Raw genomic sequence first — 17,856 nt, forward strand, 5'->3', positions numbered from 1 at the left:
CCATAATTTGGCTATTGTTGAGAGTGCTGCTATGAACATTGGGGTACAATTGCCCCTATGCATCAGTACTCCTGTATCCCTTGGGTAAATTCCTAGCAGTGCTATTGCTGGGTCATAGGGTAGGTCTATTTTTAATTTTCTGAGGAACCTCCACACTGCTTTCCAGAGCGGCTGCACCAATTTGCATTCCCACCAACAGTGCAAGAGGGTTCCCGTTTCTCCACATCCTCTCCAGCATCTATAGTCTCCTGATTTGTTCATTTTGGCCACTCTGACTGGCGTGAGGTGATACCTGAGTGTGGTTTTGATTTGTATTTCCCTGATAAGGAGCGACGCTGAACATCTTTTCATGTGCCTGTTGGCCATCTGGATGTCTTCTTTAGAGAAGTGTCTATTCATGTTTTCTGCCCATTTCTTCACTGGGTTATTTGTTTTTCGGGTGTGGAGTTTGGTGAGCTCTTTATAGATTTTAGATACTAGCCCTTTGTCCGATATGTCATTTGCAAATATCTTTTCCCATTCCGTTGGTTGCCTTTTAGTTTTGTTGCTTGTTTCCTTTGCTGTGCAGAAGCTTTTTATCTTCATAAGGTCCCAGTAATTCACTTTTGTTTTTAATTCCCTTGCCTTTGGGGATGTGTCGAGTAAGAGATTGCTACGGCTGAGGTCAGAGAGGTCTTTTCCTGCTTTCTCCTCTAAGGTTCTGATGGTTTCCTGTCTCACATTTAGGTCCTTTATCCATTTTGAGTTTATTTTTGTAAATGGTGTGAGAAAGTGGTCTAGTTTCAACCTTCTGCATGTTGCTGTCCAGTTCTCCCAGCACCATTTGTTAAAGAGGCTGTCTTTTTTCCATTGGATGTTCTTTCCTGCTTTGTCAAAGATGAGTTGGCCATATGTTTGTGGGTCTAGTTCTGGGGTTTCTATTCTATTCCATTGGTCTGTGTGTCTGTTTTTGTGCCAATACCATGCTGTCTTGATGATGACAGCTTTGTAGTAGAGGCTGAAGTCTGGGATTGTGATGCCTCCTGCTTTGGTCTTCTTCTTCAAAATTCCTTTGGCTATTTGGGGCCTTTTGTGGTTCCATATGAATTTTAGGATTGCTTGTTCTAGTTTCGAGAAGAATGCTGGTGCAATTTTGATTGGGATTGCATTGAATGTGTAGATAGCTTTGGGTAGTATTGACATTTTGACAATATTTATTTTTCCAATCCATGAGCAGGGAATGTCTTTCCATTTCTTTAAATCTTCTTCAATTACCTTCATAAGCTTTCTATAGTTTTCAGCATACAGATCCTTTACATCTTTGGTTAGATTTATTCCTAGGTATTTTATGCTTCTTGGTGCAATTGTGAATGGGATCAGTTTCTTTATTTGTCTTTCTGTTGCTTCATTGTTAGTGTATAAGGATGCAACTGATTTCTGTACATTGATTTTGTATCCTGCAACTTTGCTGAATTCATGTATCAGTTCTAGCAGACTTTTGGTGGAGTCTATCGGATTTTCCATGTATAATATCATGTCATCTGCAAAAAGCGAAAGCTTGACTTCATCTTTGCCAATTTTGATGCCTTTGATTTCCTTTTGTTGTCTGATTGCTGATGCTAGAACTTCCAGCACTATGTTAAACAACAACGGTGAGAGTGGGCATCCCTGTCGTGTTCCTGATCTCAGGGAAAAAGCTCTCAGTTTTTCCCCGTTGAGGATGATGTTAGCTGTGGGCTTTTCATAAATGGCTTTTATGATCTTTAAGTATGTTCCTTCTATCCCGACTTTCTCAAGGGTTTTTATTAAGAAAGGGTGCTGGATTTTGTCAAAGGCCTTTTCTGCATCGATTGACAGGATCATATGGTTCTTCTCTTTTTTTTTGTTAATGTGATGTATCACGTTGATTGATTTGCGAATGTTGAACCAGCCCTGCATCCCAGGAATGAATCCCACTTGATCATGGTGAATAATTCTTTTTATATGCTGTTGAATTCGATTTGCTAGTATCTTATTGAGGATTTTTGCATCCATATTCATCAGGGATATTGGCCTGTAGTTCTCTTTTTTTACTGGGTCTCTGTCTGGTTTAGGAATCAAAGTAATACTGGCTTCATAGAATGAGTCTGGAAGTTTTCCTTCCCTTTCTATTTCTTGGAATAGCTTGAGAAGGATAGGTATTATCTCTGCTTTAAACGTCTGGTAGAACTCCCCTGGGAAGCCATCTGGTCCTGGACTCTTATTTGTTGGGAGATTTTTGATAACCGATTCAATTTCTTCGCTGGTTATGGGTCTGTTCAAGCTTTCTATTTCCTCCTGATTGAGTTTTGGAAGAGTGTGGGTGTTTAGGAATTTGTCCATTTCTTCCAGGTTGTCCAATTTGTTGGCATATAATTTTTCATAGTATTCCCTGATAATTGTTTGTATCTCTGAGGGATTGGTTGTAATCATTCCATTTTCATTCATGATTTTATCTATTTGGGTCATCTCCCTTTTCTTTTTGAGAAGCCTGGCTAGAGGTTTGTCAATTTTGTTTATTTTTTCAAAAAACCAACTCTTGGTTTCGTTGATCTGCTCTACAGTTTTTTTAGATTCTATATTGTTTATTTCTGCTCTGATCTTTATTATGTCTCTTCTTCTGCTGGGTTTAGGCTGCCTTTGCTGTTCTGCTTCTATTTCCTTTAGGTGTGCTGTTAGATTTTGTATTTGGGATTTTTCTTGTTTCTTGAGATAGGCCTGGATTGCAATGTATTTTCCTCTCAGGACTGCCTTCGCTGCGTCCCAAAGCGTTTGGATTGTTGTCTTTTCATTTTCGTTTGTTTCCATATATTTTTTGATTTCTTCTCTAATTGCCTGGTTGACCCACTCATTCGTTAGTAGGGTGTTCTTTAACCTCCATGCTTTTGGAGGTTTTCCAGACTTTTTCCTGTGGTTGATTTCAAGCTTCATAGCATTGTGGTCTGAAAGTATGCATGGTATAATTTCAATTCTTGTAAACTTATGAAGGGCTGTTTTGTGACCCAGTATATGATCTATCTTGGAGAATGTTCCATGTGCACTCGAGAAGAAAGTATATTCTGTTGCTTTGGGATGCAGAGTTCTAAATATATCTGTCAAGTCCATCTGATCCAGTGTCTCATTCAGGGCCCTTGTTTCTTTATTGACCGTGTGTCTAGATGATCTATCCATTTCTGTAAGTGGGGTGTTAAAGTCCCCAGCAATTACCACATTCTTATCAATAAGGTTGCTTCTGTTTATGAGTAATTGTTTTATATATTTGGGGGCTCCGGTATTCGGCGCATAGACATTTATAATTGTTAGCTCTTCCTGATGGATAGACCCTGTAACTATTATATAATGTCCTTCTTCATCTCTTGTTACAGCCTTTAATTTAAAGTCTAGTTTGTCTGATATAAGTATGGCTACTCCAGCTTTCTTCTGGCTTCCAGTAGCATGATAAATAGTTCTCCATCCCCTCACTCTGAATCTAAAGGTGTCCTCAGGTCTAAAATGAGTCTCTTGTAGACAGCAAATAGATGGGTCTTGTTTTTTTATCCATTCTGATACCCTATGTCTTTTGGTTGGCGCATTTAATCCATTTACATTCAGTGTTATTATAGAAAGATACGGGTTTAGAGTCATTGTGATGTCTGTATGTTTTATGCTTGTAGTGATGTCTCTGGTACTTTGTCTCACAGGGTCCCCCTTAGGATCTCTTGTAGGGCTGGTTTAGTGGTGACAAATTCCTTCAGTTTTTGTTTGTTTGGGAAGACCTTTATCTCTCCTTCTATTCTAAATGACAGACTTGCTGGATAAAGGATTCTCGGCTGCATATTTTTGCTGTCTAGCACCCTGAAAATCTCGTGCCAATTCTTTCTGGCCTGCCAAGTTTCAAAAGAGAGATCAGTCACGAGTCTTATAGGTCTCCCTTTATATGTGAGGGAGGGCACGTTTACCCCTTGCTGCTTTCAGAATTTTCTCTTTATCCTTGTATTTTGCCCGTTTCACTATGATATGTCGTGCAGAAGATCGATTCAAGTTACGTCTGAAGGGAGTTCTCTGTGCCTCTTGGATTTCAATGCCTTTTTCCTTCCCCAGTTCAGGGAAGTTCTCAGCTATTATTTCTTCAAGTACCCCTTCAGCACCTTTCCCTCTCTCTTCCTCCTCTGGGATACCAATTATGCGTATATTATTTCTTTTTAGTGTATCACTTAGTTCTCTAATTTTCCCCTCATACTCCTGGATTTTTTTATCTCTCTTTTTCTCAGCTTCCTCTTGTTCCATAACTTTATCTTCTAGTTCACCTATTCTCTCCTCTGCCTCTTCCATCCGAGCCGTGGTGGTTTGCATTTTGTTTTCCATTTCCTTTAAAGCGTTTTTCAGCTCCTCGTGACTGTTCCTTAGTCCCCTGATGTCTGTAGCAGGAGATTCTCTGCTGTCCTGTATGCTGTTTTCCAGCCCAGCGATTAATTTTATGACTATTATTCTAAATTCACTTTCTGTTATATTATTTAAATGCTTTTTGATCAGCTCATTAGCTGTTGTTATTTCCTGGAGATTCTTCTGAGGGGAATTCTTCCGCTTGGTCATTTTGGATAGTCCCTGGTGTGGTGAGGGCCTGCAGGGCACTTCCCCTGTGCTGTGGTGTATAACTGGAGTTGGTGGGCGGGGCCGCAGTCTGACCTGATGTCTGCCCCCAGCCCACCGCTGGGGCCGCAGTCAGACTGGTGTGTGCCTTCTCTTCCCCTCTCCTAGGGGCGGGATTCACTGTGGGGTGGCGTGGCCCGTCTGGGCTACTTGCACACTGCCAGGCTTGTGATGCTGGGGATCTGGCGTATTAGCTGGGGTGGGAAGGCAAGGTGCACGGCGGCAGGGGGGGCAGGCTTAGCTCGCTTCTCCTTAGGTGATCCACTTCAGGAGGGGCCCTGTGGCAGCCGGAGGGAGTCAGATCCGCTGCCGGAGGTTTGGCTCCGCAGAAGCACAGATTTGGGTGTTTGCGCGGAGCGAGCAATTTCCCTGGCCGGAGCCGGTTCCCTTTGGGATTTTGGCTGGGGGATGGGCGGGGGAGATGGCGCTGGCGAGCGCCTTTGTTCCCCGCCAAACTGAGCTCTGTCGTCCGGGGGCTCCGCAGCTCACCCTCCCTTTGTCCTCCAGCCTTCCCGCTTTCCGAGCAGAGCTGTTAACTTATGACCTCCCAGACGCTAAGTCGCGCTTGCTGTCGGAACACAGTCCGTCAGGCCCCTCCGCTTTTGCAAGCCGGACTCGGGGGCTCTGCTTGGCCGGCGAGCCGCCCCTCCGCCCCGGCTCCCTCCCGCCAGTCCGTGGAGCGCGCACCGCCTCGCCGCCCTTCCTACCCTCTTCCGTGGGCCTCTCGTCTGCACTTGGGTCCGGTGACTCTGTTCTGCTAATCCTCTGGCGGTTTTCTGGGTTATTTAGGCAGGTGTAGGTGGAATCTAAGTGATCAGCAGGACGCGCGGTGAGCCCAGCGTCCTCCTACGCCGCCATCTTCCCAGAATCAGAATATTTTTTTTTTGTAGCTTAGAGAGAATGCAGACAACTCTACATGTAACTGGAGGAAACAGAAACATAGAGGGTGGTGTTTGAGAGTTATACGAAAAACTCTCAAGAGTTAATATTTTAAGTCATTTGGAGATATATACAGGCCATAAAGCCATAAAGTTACAACACTGAACCATGCTATTTGGGAAATACGATAGTATGCCCATCCAACATCGGTCATTAGTGCTTTATAATGAAATAACATATCATGGAAACAAGGGACACATATCTTGTAATATAGACTAAGGAAGGAAAGCATCTGAGTGTTGACACCATCTGTAGCACTGGCACACTCAGAGAGCTTGAGGACAAGACCAGACAATAGCCGAAAAGAAGACATGATTAAAAAGAAGAGAGGCCACAGGAAACGCTCCAAAGAAAGTGATGAGGTATTGCTGTACGGTTTTGTAACAACACACATTGGTATGACCTTGGACGAAGCCTTTCTCTTCTTAGCTTTTCTGAGCACCATCTCCCCCATCTGCTAAATAAGGAGCATGACTGGGTGATTTCAGATCCTTGACAGGAACTACGTGTCTGCCTTCACTGTCTTATATCAGACCTGAATAGAATAAGCTAGATCTGTTTAAATAACAAATGAGTAATTATTATTCATGACAAGAAAAAAAAGGCACAGGAAATTCCATGAAACTTGATTCTAGTTGAAATTTGATTATCACATTAATGCCTCAATCAAAGGCATTTCCACTCAAAATGGACTCCTTTGCGTAAAATGTAAACTTAAGCATTCTTTCAGAAGTAAAATCTAGTAAGGAGTCAAGGAAACAGTCACTCTCTTGATTAAATGAGTACATTGAGAATAATTCATGAATCTGCTTACTCTTTCCTAGTAATACATACGCCAAAACTTGAGTAATACATCAGCAGTGAAAGTCAGGTGGGAACACTTTGACGAAGGGCTTGCCAGTCCAACAGAGGCTAAATGCAAAAGCAACTCTCCCTTTCTAAACCTCCTTCTGGAGAAGCTCCTCTGCAGTTTTAAGCAGCTGCCTCCTTACAGTAACACCACAAAAGCTCCTTTAGTGTTTCTTGGACAAGAGGAAAGAGAAAACAATGATCTCACTTTTGAATGACTAAAAATATAAATGAGAAAAAGAGTGGGTCAGACTTTTCACAGTATTTTCAAGTAAAATGTTATACTCAATTAATAATAAGGATTTGTGTGATTTTTTAAGTCTGAAATTATGTTTACACACTGTCTTTACAAAATATCTTTCTTAATTTTTATTAGAGTATGAAGGGTAAGAGTCTAAGTAGAAAGGGCGAGGTCTAGACTGATAGTTGCACCTGAGTTAGATCAGAAAAGCATTGTCCTAACAATTCCAGGCTAGCACTTGAAAAGTATTTTCATATACCATCAATAATTTGCACACACACACACTAAAAATAAATATATCACAGATAAGGAAATCGAGGATTAGATGATTTGCTTGACTTGCTTATGTTTAGCATCTAATAGGTGATGGAAATAGATCAAACTTAGGACCCAGGCTGCATGGAAAGTAAATAGAGACTGGAAGAGAGAAAATAAGGCAAGGCATAATACTAATTGGTATCTTCTCTGGCCATGTACACTCTTCCTTTTACCCACTCCTGATCCTATCATCTTACTTTCCCAGACAGGTTCCGTTTTAGTCGTAGACGTAATTTTCAGGGACTAGCACAAAGTCCTGCTGTCTCCGGCCTGCAGCTGCAGAGCTGAATTCTACCTCTCTGCTGAATTATAGCTACTCTCCCTTCTTAGGTTTAAGATTTTAATCCCAGTTTGAATGCGTGTGGCTTTGAGAGGGCCAACATTTGTAGTTTTATCAAGTGTGACTTCAAGGTGACCAAGAAAGGAGAACGGAGCTTAATGAGGGGGAAGAGAGGGCATGAGATTACTGAGAACCCAAGGGTAGGAATCAGTGAAGGGGTATCTGCTCGAAGAGAAAAAATGGCAGATACAGAACAAAGGACTCCAGGACCTCTAAGCACCACCTGCATCAAAACCTTCCTTTGGGTTCTCAGTGTGGAAAAAAGAGAATATGAGAAAAGCATGAGAAGATATGAGAATTTCAAGGCTGCGGTATTTTAAAAGTTTTTTTTTTTTTCTTGTCTAATCACAGAGAGTATATTAAGAGTGCCAAAAGATCAAGGAACTTCTCCTGCGATGAGTTACTACTTTGGTTTAAGTGTTTAAAAGTAGGCAAGAAAGGTGTCTGTCTGAAGTAGATATTGGCCTCAGTAACCGCCACCAATTTGAACTCTTAACTCCCTGACAGGCACAGTGCTAAATGCCTTAAGTACATTAGCATATGCAATCATTCTGACAACTCTGAGAAATAGGTTGTCCTCAATCGCCGTCTTATACATGAGGAAAAACTTTAACCAGGAAAGTGAGGTTCCTGCCATGGTCATTGAATTATTAGATAATGGAGCCATAGTTTGCACCCAGATCTATAAAAGTCCACGGCCTTAGAGAATTACCACCGCATTTCCCACTTCCTGTGGGTGGAGGGGTAATCCACAATATGAAAAATAATTACAGCTTACATGAAGCAAGTGTTAATTACACGTCTAGCATTGTACCAAGCCTTGCACATATATTTCTTTTAACTGTTCCCAGTTTTAAGGACGTAAGAATTATATCATTTTCCTGGTGAGGGAAAGTGAGTAACTTATCTAAATGGTAAAACCTGAATTCTCATCAAAATAGCTTAATTCCAAACGTTGCCCTCCTACTGATTAAGTCCCAAAATGAAAAATAGCCCAACAGAGGTGTCTAAAAAGGATGCCGTTAGGAAGATATTCTTGCAGGAAAACCTGCGCGCAATTGAGAATGTTCCCATTTTCACTATGTAGATAAGTCTCTTGTAGACTGCCAAACTTGCGACATTCTTAAAAACTGGTAAGGAGGGAAATTTTGACCATGTTTACCAAGAAAACATTTCAGATATTTAGGTTAACATCAAGAGGGGCTGCTTTTGTTAATGTCTCTCCCCACCTCTGACATTCCCTGTGTTTATGCAATTAGAAGTAAAATCTTAAGAATCAGGTTTTCACCTGGGCCTGGGAATTTTAACATTGATCATTTTGAAAGTTCCAAGCAGCTCTCATTCTAAGAGTTAGAAGTCTTAGGAATCTTTTATAATACTCCCTGCCAGGTGTTCCTCTTCAGCTGGATTCCCTGAGAACATTTCCCCTCTGCTTTTCTTCTCCTTAATGCCAGGTCCCCTCTTCCTCCATTCTTCAATTTCACTAGTCTTTGCTATAATTTTTCCAAGGGCAGGGATGTGAAGTTCCCTCGAGCGTGATGCTGTTCATCAGGCAATTGTTGTCAGGGTCTTGATCAAGAAGGATCCATTTATTAGGCAATAGTTACACCATTTCTGTCCAAATAGGGAAAAAAAATCTTTCTCTTCACACTAGAATGTGTATATTATCAACAAGCTGATGAGTTGCCCAAATACAAGCTAGTTCTAGTTCCTAGGTTGATTCACATACTCGTGTAAAATTTATAATAATAGCTTTAAACAAAACAAAGACAATAAAGACTTTACAAAAGGATCGATGATTTTTAAAAATTGGTTTCCTTTTGCTAAAACAGTAGCTTAACAATCTTTGGTGCTGTTCTCTTGAAGTTTGAATTTATGACTTCCTAAACCATGGTTTAAATACAAAATACACAGGAAATTAAAGGTGGAATTCTGGTAATTTTGCCTCGTTTGTGTTATTAATGTAATCTTCTTTACTTCATCCACTTTCCATAGATATGATTACTTTATTATGAGCCAGGAAACAGAGGATTATCACCTTAAAAGTACTGTCGAAAGTATGATCATGTGTATTAGTATGAAAATGTTTTCTATTTGCCGAAAGTATGGAATAAAACTCTTGAGTGGAGCTCAACTATCACTGGTATGTAGTAGAAAGTGAATGGGTATCAGGACCATTATAGTGTTGTGAGTAAATTATTTGACTTCTATGAGTCAGTTTCCTTATCCATAAAATGGGAATAATTAAATTTACTTTTAACTATGGTTGTGCAGGCAAGTTACAATACATGTAGGAAATGTGACACATTGTAGAGGGCCTTGAACCAATTCTCTTTGGTGCCCCACCCCACTCAAGCATTGTTTAACACATACTCCAATGCCTATCAACGTAAGAGGCAGAAAAAGTCGTTGTAATAACTAACTGAAAGACAAACCATATGCTTTGAAATGATTTTAAGGATCCTCCCCCTGCCTCAGTTCCAAATCTTATTCAGTATGAATAAACTGATACAAAGTTTAAGGTCATCTGACATCTTAAACACAACCCAGAATTGCTGTATCTTGTTAGTGTTGGAGCCAATTGTCCTCCCAAATGCCCTGGAATTTTACAAGCATAGTCACTGAGCTTCTAATTGAAAGTCATTTGGAAAAATTAAATTTGATACTTAAAGAGAAGTCATTAAATGCAAATATTAATGACCCTCATGAAACCACTGATTTCACTTCAGATGCACATTGAAGCCCAGCAAACTGGAAACCAAAAAGGAGGCCATCATAATTGATAAGATGTCACTTACATTAGTAAGCCCTTCAGCTGCAATTTAAAAAGCCAGAAATGGAAATTTATTTCATCCAGCAACTCAGAGTTGTTTTTTAAAAACGCTCTTCTATTTAAGTCCAGTTTGGGAAGTGTCTTGAAGATACATTCATGGTAATGGGGAAACTACCCCGATTTATAGTGATTTATATGTAGAGTCCATACACAAACACCTAGAAAGCTAAGTTTAGCTTTGACTGTAATTTGGGAAGGGATAATAATCTATCTTTGTGTTTAATTACCTTAAAATTGTGAACATTTGTGTAATTTAATTTTTTAATGTCCAGAATGAAGAAATGAAAATATTATTTTTAAGGCAAATGGACAGGAGTCTTACTACAGGCATAATATAATTGTAAGTCATTTTGTTACCGAGATTTTTCATTTCATTCCCCTTGGCATTTTATCCAGCTAATTTTCTAATACAAGTAGCGACTCCTTTAGCATTTTATCTAGGCCACTGATATTCTTTTTTCCCTCCCAATTTTGGCATTCATGTCTCCCAACTCTGACATTATCACTGTAATGTGCACTTCTAGTCACTGCAGAAGCTCCTTTATTTGCTATTGTGGATCATTCCTAAACAAGAATGAAAATAGTTGTTCTTTCCAGACCCCTGTTGTTATGCTCTCTTATTCCAGGGATTCTTCCTTCTGTCATACCATCATTAGCCAGGTACCTCTTTTGTCAGAGATTTTTTTTTTTCCTGCTATTACTGTTGTCTTTAAGAATGAATCCATTCACAGCTGTTCTGCTTTTACAAAGTTTCCTTGATTGAAAAGAAATATTGAGCTTGGTTATGAACCATTCAGTATTTTAGTAAAAATAATGAGGAATGTGTTTTTAAAGGGGATAGTGGAGCAAAGGTATTTTTCCCCCTTTAGTTTCTCAAATAGTTGGTAAGTAATTCATTCAGAATGGCACTGAGTCTGGGAATGAATTTCTCATAGTTGATAAGAGAGAACAAAATCGGATACATAGGTACAATTCCATGTTAAAGATGATTTTAACGGTACAATTTGTCTCTATATTAGGAAGTAATAGGAACCTACCATACTACTCTACAGTATAAGGCAGAAAATAATTTTTAAAAAGGAGGTCTACACAATAGATATCCTTGTTCTGCCAGTTTAGAGGGCCTACAAACAATGAGACCAGTAGTAATGAGCACACCCAGCACCCAGATCTTGGTTTCTAACACCATTGTCCAATAAAAGGGCCCAGGGTTTCGTAGACAAATGACTGATTCTAGGTCAGAACCTGAAGCACGATGGGTCACCGGGGGTGGCTCAGTCAGTTAAGCGTCTGACTCTTGATTTTGGCGAAAGTCATGATCTCATGGTTTGTAGGGTTGAGCTCCCGCAACCCCCTTCGAGCTTTGTGCTGACCACAGGGAGCCTGTGTGGGATTCTCTGGCTTCCCCTCTCTGCCCCTGCACACAGTCACACACTCGCGTGCTTTCTTTCTCTCTCAAAAATAAGTAAACATTTTTAAAAAAGAACCTCGAGCATGTTGTAGTTCCAGAAAGCAAGGGAACACTAAATAAAAATATAAACTATAAATTAAAAGCTAGAAATCAATGTCTTGAAAGTGATTTAAGAATGATTATATGTATCACCATAACACCTCTTCTCAATATATATCTTCATAAGTGTACCTACTGCTATGACTACAGTAACAGGCACATGATTCATATTCAGTCTGTTGTGCACTTCATTGGATTGGTTATGAATCTCTCATTTGCACAAATTAGAAAGCTCGTTTCAAACTGCCTTCAGCAAAATTTGGAATTTCTAGGTCCATATAAATTAAGGGAAATATGTCTGTGCTGAGTGCAAAATTAATTAGAAGGAATCTAACAATTCTGCCTTGAACAAAATCTCTCACAGATATGTAATAGCCCTAAAATGTTTCAAATACATATTTATAAAATCAAACTGCTAGTTCTTGAATGGCAACCTAAGAATCCCCACAGACGTGTTCCTCAGTAAACCAAACATAACTGGCAAAAATTATTTTTTTTAACATTTATTTATTTTTGAGACAGAGAGAGACAGACCATGAATGGGGGAGGGTCAGAGAGAGAAGGAGACACAGAATCTGAAACAGGCTCCAGGCTCTGAGCTGTCAACACAGAGCCCGACACGGGGCTCGAGGCTCAAACTCACGGACCATGAGATCATGACCTGAGCAGAAGTCGGATGCTCACCGACTGAGCCACCCAGGCACCGCTGAAAATTATTTTTAAAACAGCATGAACAACGGTGTAATGCCTCTGGAAATTCTCCTAAGAGCAGACAGCATAGGAGAAAACTTTGCTTTGATGAAAATCTACTAAGTCTCAGTAAGAAGAGAAGTCTGTAGTACATGAAACATGACTTGCTCCTTCTCCCTCCTTCTCCAGCTCACCAGGATGGAAGTTAAAAAGAAATAATAATCATTGAAAGTTCAACACAAGCCAGGTGTTTGCTGTTCTGATTTATATATGTGTGTATAGCAGAATAGCGAGTGCCAGGAACATAAATATAAATGAATATGTATGAATATGTAAGTACATACAAACATATGTATGTGTATGCATACATACATATATGTGTATACATATATACATAGATATATGAATCTCCTTAGTAATCGTCTTCATGATAAGGTTGACTTTTATTGTGTCCATTTTACAGATGAGGGAACTGAACCACAGCAGGGTTAGATGACTTTCTCAGCTTTCACAGACTAATTAATGGGGTGCCAGGGTGGAGGTGAAAACTCAGATACTGTGGATCCCGAGCCCCTTCTGAACAAGCACCAGACACTGTCTCTGGTATGAGGAAGGAGAACTGACAAGGGACCCCGGTTTCCTGGGCCCCCTGGACCCCTTCTCCCGCATCAGAGCACAGTAGAGAATTATCATATCTCGGTATGTTTCAAGAAAGCTCAGTGATGGTATAAAAATCTGTCAAAATTGGTTTACCGATATGATACGTGCTTGCTTATTCTGTCCTAGCCAATTTAATTTTTAATCTCAAAGCGTTTTTTTATGCACAAAAGATTATGGTTTTAAGTTGATCTACTTCTGAGAAATCTTTAACTTCCTAATAGCCATTAGTGCCTTAAATTCATAAGAGATTTCACAACATCTGATGGTAATTCCACAAATATAAGATTATAACTCAGTGTGGGCAATAAGATTCAGAGAGAAATGAAAATTGAAATGATAGAAATTTATATTTATGCAAATATTGCTAGTAATGAGCACTAAGACAAAAAAGAACATCGTAAATAGAGAAATGCACTAAAAAATAAATGTATGCTTTAAGTCTTTCATGAGGCTTCAACAGCTGCTTTAACAAAATAAAAACTTACAAAAGCGTTAGAAGAATTTACCCCTATACATTTGGCTTGCTCTCAGAAAGAAATTAATATTCAAGGAACATATTCATTCCACAGATACTTCACAATAGTAGTAAATCTGTCTACATAATACTGAAGACAGATGTATATGGAAAAGGAAAAGAAGACTGTATCAAATTATATTATTAGCGTTTTTCTTATATGTCCAAATAAATCCTTACAACGTGAGGGCAATTTTCATAGAGCTCAAAGAAATGACACCGAGAGCCTGGTATGTATACTCCATAAATAGGAAATAATATAAGGGAAAGAAGTAAGGTAGCGAAAGCCAAAATAGCACAAGAAAGACCTGAGGTGGTGGTAAGAAATGATATAAGGGTGGTAGGATTTCTTTCAGTTCTTCAGTCTCTTTCATTCCAGAAGAGAAACCCACACACAGACACTTTTTCCACAGTATACCTTTTTGTATATTAAATGCCCACGGCACTCATTGTGCCTCCCTATGGCCCTCGTTTTAGTCTTCCTAGCCTTAGAATAACCTGTTTCCTTGCCATTTGCTCCATTAATAATAAGAGAGGACATTTAGTGAAAAGCTACTGCTGGACACTTGTGGAACATTTCTGTGTTATTTCTGATCCTTAAAACAATCTTGCAAGCATCCTCGTTTATAAAGAGGAGTCAAGAAAACAAAGGAACAGAATACCTGAGATATTTGCCCAGGGTCTCATCGTAAGTTTCAAAGGTGGAATTTAATCTTAAATATATGTAGGGGCACCTGGGTGGCTCAGTCACTTGAGTGCCCAACTCTTGATTTCAGTTCAGGTCATGATCCCAGGGTGGTGAGATCAAGCCCGGCATCAGGCTCTGGGCTGAGCATAGAGTCTGCTTACGGTTCTGTCTCTCTTTCCCTCTGCCCCTCTCCCACACTCATGCTCTATTCTCACTCTAAAATAAGATTAAAAATTTTTTTTAATTAAATATATGTCATTCAATGTCCATATTCTTTTTATCTTGCCTCTTGATGCCCTCCTGAGGAGAAGGACTTTGTCTCTCTCTGCAGAGTTCTGCCCACAGTGTCCGGAATAACCTCAATGAAATGTTAAGTAAAATGAATTAGGTGAGATATTAAGGTATCCTGTAGGTACAACTGGAATAGCAATCAAAAACTTTGGGTTCGAATTATGTCTCACTCACAGCTTAACTGTAAGTCTTCTTGAGTAAACACCTTCATCTTGCCATGCTTCTATGCTTTGTTTTCTCAACTATGCACTGGCCACTCCATGACTGGAGTGAAAGGTCATATTTGCCAGCAGATATGGAATATGACCTTCCCTGGTAAAGCATCTCTCACCTCAGCCAGATTCAATTCTATGCTTGATCCATAACTCAGTCACCGACCAATCTTTTTAACCCTCTTGGGGGTACAACATCCTACTTCTGTTTCATACCTGTTCATAGACTGATAGCCACAGAGACTTTTCTTTAGAAATGTTAAGAGGAGACCAAAGTTCTTCAATCCAAAGTTTGGAACCCAAACAAGACCATTTATTTATTTCTTAGTAACGGGAGCTTCCAATAATTCCCTTGAAAGCTAGCAAAAAGGCAGAGTATATAAGAGTATTTAAAACATTCTCCTTTGCTCCTTTTTTCATTGGGTGTATATTAGCACATCCTCAGCTGTATTTTTTTAGGCTTGGCAATAATATTACATTGGCTGGTGTTTTTATGGGATTCCACAGACACATTTGCTGTTGTTGTAAAAACCCTACAAGCAAAAAGTGGCTTTGAATTGTCACTTTCTCTGACACTTTGTGTTGCTTTTGGGTTTCTGATATTGGTTCTTCCACGCCATGGATTATAGTCTGGGCTGGATACTCCTCCCTTTGACAGCACGGCACGGAAGGCTAGAATTGAAAGATCACAGGAACTCACAGAAAAACCCAGACTGTGACACTGCTTTTCAAAGTGCTCCAAAAATTGAAGCAATGCTTCATTGAGTGCCTCCTGCAGACGATGCCCATGTGGAATGCCTTGGAGGCATTTCTCATTCCTGCTCTGATTTGGACTCCACTTATTATTACATAATGACTTGAAAATTGTTTGAGGCGGTATGGCTAGTCAGGATTAGACAGTTTATCAAAACATCCTTTTTTTTTTATAAGGTTTTCTGCTTTTTCCACATCCTAAGACTTCACATGTTTGGGTGTGATATAAAAGTAGGAAATAAAGGAATTGAAAAATGAAATTGTTAACCTTTGAGATTTGACCACATCAGAGAAAGATTTTTCCTCTACTAAATACAAATTGCAAATGTTGATGCTAGGCATATGCATGCAACTCTGGCCCAGCCATGTTGAAATTAAATGGCCTTAGGTTTTAGGATTTCAAATAATCTCCAAAGATTTGGAAGACAAGGAGGGATTACACAGCTCCCAACAGATTCCCCTTGAAGAGTGGAACTTTCTTTTCCTTCTACCCACTTTCCTTCTATTATGATCCAAGGTAAGTTTAGCCATCAAGAATTTCAGTAGGACCCTGTCACCAGAGTCAGGAAGTTGGGTTTATTTGGCAGATGATTATATGGAGAGCACATTTTTCTTAGCCATCGTTCTCATCCCCATTGTGGAGCATTCTAGTTTTAATTTTTTATATTCTAAACTACAGGTTTCAAGCTGCTGCAATCATGCAATGTTTGTGTTGCCATTGTGTATGTGACTACAGTTCCATTCCAGAAGAATTGTTACTTTCACACTGGGGAGTGATTTTTGCCAAGCAAAACAAACTTAAATTAAAAACTCACGGGGGGGGCGGCGCAGGGAGCTGCCTGGGTGCCTCGTCGGTTAAGCGTCCAACTTTGGCTCAGCTCATGATCTCGCCGTTTGTGAGTTCGAGCCCCGTGTCGGACTCTGTGCTGACAGCTCAGAGCCTGGAGCCTGCTTCAGATTCTGTGTCTCCTCCTCTCTCTGCCTCTCCCATGCTCATGTTCTGTCTCTCTCTGTCTCTTAATAATATTTTTTTAAAAAAATAATAAAATTAAATAAAAATAAAAATAAAAATAATAAAATTAATAAAAAATATTTTTTAAAAACCCATTAGGGGCGCCTGGGTGGCCCAGTCGGTTAAGCATCTGACTTGAGCTCAGGTCATGAGCTCAAGGTTCGTGAGTTCGAGTCCCATCTCGGGCTCTGTGCTGACAGCTCAGAGTCTGAAGCCTGCTTTGGATTCTGTGTGTCCTCTCTCTGCCCCTCCCCTGCTCATGCTCTGTCTCTCTCTCTCAAAAATAAATAAACATTAACAAAAATTAAAATCCCATTAACAACAAGCTATTTAGGCTTTCTTGATGCCCCACCCCTCAAGTAGCATGAAGGTTCTACTGGAAAGTATAAATGAGAAAAGCAGGCCCAAGTGAAAGTGTCTATTATGACCTGGACAATTTATGCACCACCTTCCTGGATGCCAAGTAAATAAATTTCAACAACTGAGCCATCCAAATCAAACTCAGATGTGGATAAATTGAGATATATAGGTCATAGCACTCTATAGGAAGTCTAAAGTGAAGGATCCTGTGGCCACTTCTCTCAGAGGCCAGGAATGTTGATTTGAGGGCTCATAGCCTAGGCCAGCTCCAGACAGTGTGGCTGGGGAAGGCCCATAACTACCCCGCACAGGGAAGTTAAGAGAGTAATAGGAAGTCAAGAAGGCTTTAGTCAGGATCAACTTGCCACATCTTTAAAGTTACTTTAATGCAAATCAGTCTTTCTGTCTTCATAAATAAGAGAATATAATTTTCAATCAACACTGCCATTGGCTGCTTCGATACTAATTCTAGCTGGCTTCAATCTTCTCCTAGATACTACATTAGGACTCAGGACTAGGGAAATATTAGAATTGCTGGTTTACAGCAATTCTGGAATTGTGTAAACGCAACCTTTATAAAATTATGGCTTCTCATATCTATAAGGATATTTAGTAAATACCCTATTCCACTCATATGTAAAGACCCTGAGGTCCAGCTAGTTATGTGAATTTCTCAAGGTCACGTGTTTGGTAAGAAAAAAGGAATACAGTGAGTACTTACTACACTTCATGCTTTCCCCCCTCAGTTTGTGATATATACAATATTGCTATTGATGCATATTCTGCCCCACACTGCTTTTTTTGTGAACTACCCTACCTTCTCTATGCAATAGCCTACATACTGGGATGGACACAATTAAGTGTGTATTAAATTCAGCAAAGTGGGAGAAAGATTCATGACTTGTTTAGAGTTAAAATAGAAACTTAGTCTAGCAGACAAGTATGCTTTATCTGCTCTACCATTACCAGCATGAGCCATTGGTAGGGATCCTTTCAAACGCAGGACAGAGGGTGACGTCT

Source organism: Lynx rufus, unplaced genomic scaffold, assembly GCF_022079265.1.
Source record: "Lynx rufus isolate CCGP_SWC_20201006 ecotype Redwood Valley unplaced genomic scaffold, mLynRuf1.p SCAF_6, whole genome shotgun sequence".
NCBI classification, from domain to species: Eukaryota; Metazoa; Chordata; class Mammalia; order Carnivora; family Felidae; genus Lynx; species Lynx rufus.